The sequence below is a fragment of the Marmota marmota genome, unplaced genomic scaffold, assembly GCF_001458135.2.
Source record: "Marmota marmota marmota unplaced genomic scaffold, marMar, whole genome shotgun sequence".
Classification (NCBI taxonomy): domain Eukaryota; kingdom Metazoa; phylum Chordata; class Mammalia; order Rodentia; family Sciuridae; genus Marmota; species Marmota marmota.
Genome location: NW_026000082.1, coordinates 4,603,647 through 4,606,524, shown reverse-complemented (window position 1 = coordinate 4,606,524; position 2,878 = coordinate 4,603,647). Strand labels below are relative to the sequence as shown.

Genomic DNA, 2,878 nt, shown 5'->3' with positions numbered 1-2,878 from the left:
CAGCTCTCATCTCCTGCCCCCTGGGTCTCTGTGAGAATTTCCTGGGAGACTGAGCATTTGCCTTTGCTCAGCGAGGACTTGCTTCCCTGTGTGCTTTGTATTTGTTCTTCACTCTCCTCTCTCACTCCACTTTTCCCTCAGTCTGGCTTCCCTGGGATTGCTTTCCCCAAAATTTGTTTGCACATGAGTCTTTTACTTCAGGCTCAGTCTTCTAGAGTAACCAGCCGACAAAGTCATTATTTATAAACTATTCACTGTTGCCTCTGGGCCTCTCATGCCACAGCCTGCCCTTCCAGGCTTACACCCCATGATCCTCCAGCCCTGTCCCCAACATGCCACACACGTTTCCAGCTTTGTGGGAAAGGCTGCTCCTTCTGCCTCCTCCTTCTCTGTTTCCCAACTCATGCACATGCGCCCACTGTGTTTCCCATGTCCAGACTCCACTGCCCAGTTGCTGGTGCCCGTCTGCACTTCCTCTATGAAGTCCTTCCTGATGCCTCAAGCCAATGAGACTTTTCCCTTGAAGCCACCTGGCATTTTGAAGCCTGTATCAGATATTGCTTATGTTCTACCTTGTCATACAAGGCAACCCTATTGATCTTCAACCCCACAAGACCCATCATGTCACTCCCCTGCTTAAACTCTTCAAAGTGCCTCCCATTTCTGAAAAAAAAAAAAAAAAGTCCAGATTTCTCTAAGGTGGCTCATAAGTCTCGCCTCTTTCATCTCTCAGTCTCGTCTGTGTCTCTGACATTCTCAGCCCTTAGCCACACAAGACTCTTCTCAGTTCCACTAATATTTTGGATTCTTCTTTGCCATGTTTTTTTTTTTACTTTTTTTCTGGAAATTTCTTCTTCCCAATTCTTTCTCTAGGTAAGTAATACTCATCCCCTGGGCCTCAGTTTAAACATCATTTCTGCAAGGAATCTCTCTGATGCACCTGTAGTCCTAGATTTAGGATTTGTGGTCTCCATTCTCATGTTATCTGTTTTTCTTTCATAACACTCAGCAAAATTTAAATTAAATGTTTTTCATTTATCCCCAAAAGATTGTAATTATGTGAGAAGAGTGCCTGTATCTCATCTGGTGTGTTGCAGCCTCTGGTTTAGATCCTGGCATATGTAAATATAAATCCTGGCTCAATGTTTTATGGATGAATACATGATTAAGTGTCCATTTCCTTGAGACCTGATGGGGAGTGAGGAGATGGCAGATAGGTAAAATAAATTTTCAAATTTTCTTTTACTCCTTTGTGATGTTAAATTACTACTATACTGGTATTTATAGGCAAATTGAATTCTAAATTCAAAAGCATTATCATTATTATTAAATTCAAAGGGAATATGCCACATTGCATTGTATCATACACTATATCATAAGCAAAATCATTTAGATAATGTAGATTAAAATGTAAAAGGTCATCAATAAAATTTCTAGATGATAACAAAGCTTCACATCCTAGAAGCAGGCAAATATTTCTTTAACAGGACACAAGCACCAACACTAAAGAGAAAGATTGGTATGTTGGGAACACATTAAAATTAAGACCTGAGAGGCATCGAGGGATTTGCTAAGGTGTTTGATTCTCATGGCTGTGTAGGGATTTAACCACTACCATGACGAGCAAAAGAGCAAAGACCAAGACCACCAAGAAGTGCCCTCAATGCACAACATGTACATCCAATGTGTTTGCCATGTTTGACCAATCACAGATTCAGGAATTCAAGAGGCCTTCAACATAATTGACCAGAACAGAGATGGTTTCATTGACAAGGAAGATTTGCATGATATGCTTGCCTCACTGGGGAAGAATCCCACTGATGAATACCTGGATGTCATGATGAATGAGGCTCCAGCACCCATCAATTTCACCATGTTCCTCACCATGTTTGGTAAGAAGTTAAATGGCTCAGATCCCAAAGATGTTAATAGAAATACATTTGCTTGCTTTGATGAAGAAGCTACTGGCACCATTCAGGAGGATTACCTGAGAGAGTTGCTGACCACTCATGGGCGATCGGTTTACAGATAAGGAAGTGGATGAGCTGTACAGAGAAGCCCCTATTGACAGATAGGGGAATTTCAATTACATCGAGTTCGTGAACGTTCTTAAAAATGTAGCAAAAGACAAAGATGACTGAAAAGAACTTCAAATTCCAGCCAAATGTTTCTTGTTGCCACTTTGGGTATTTCTGAGATTTTTTTTCTCTTAGAGCCTATTGTATGCCCTTTAGCTTTACAGTTTTTGCCTTTCTTGTTTTGTATTTATTCTGTCATTTTGAGTCTCATGTATCTTTATAATCAAACTGGAAATGGGACTTTTTGTCATTTTCAGAATAGAAAATAGGGTAATTTTAAGTTACCATTGCCCTCACCCCCAATAACTGCAGTCTACGCAGAGTCAAAATATTTTTTTAGAGAAAGTTATTTGCTCAATTTTTTCTGAATCATGATTAAACTTTATGATAACTTTTGTTAATCAAAAATTATTGATGCAGGGGCTGGGGTTGTGGCTCAGTGATAGAGTGCTCACCTAGCATGCATGAGGCACTGGGTTCGATCCTTAGCACCACATAGATGTAAAATAAAGATATTGTGTCCACCTAAAACTAAAGAATAAATATTTTTTAAAAAATTATTGATGCTGCCCTTCAATGGATGAATGGATTAAAAAATGTGGCATATATACACAATGGAAAATTATTCAGCATTAAAAAATAATAAGATCAGGACATTTGCAGGGAAGGATGGCATTAGAGCAGATTATGCTAAGTGAAGTTAGCCAATCCCAAAAAAACAAATGCCGAATGTCTTCTCTGATATAAGGGGGGTGACTCAAAATGGGGAAGAGAGGAAGAGCATGGGAAGAAGATTACCT

The 2,878-nt window shown here is 39.6% G+C and overlaps 1 pseudogene; it reads left to right on the top strand.

Annotated features, from left to right (window-relative positions):
* Positions 1-1,591: 1,591 nt before the first annotated feature.
* LOC107141601 lies at positions 1,592-2,469 on the top strand (annotated as a pseudogene).
* The last annotated feature ends 409 nt before the right edge of the window (positions 2,470-2,878 follow it).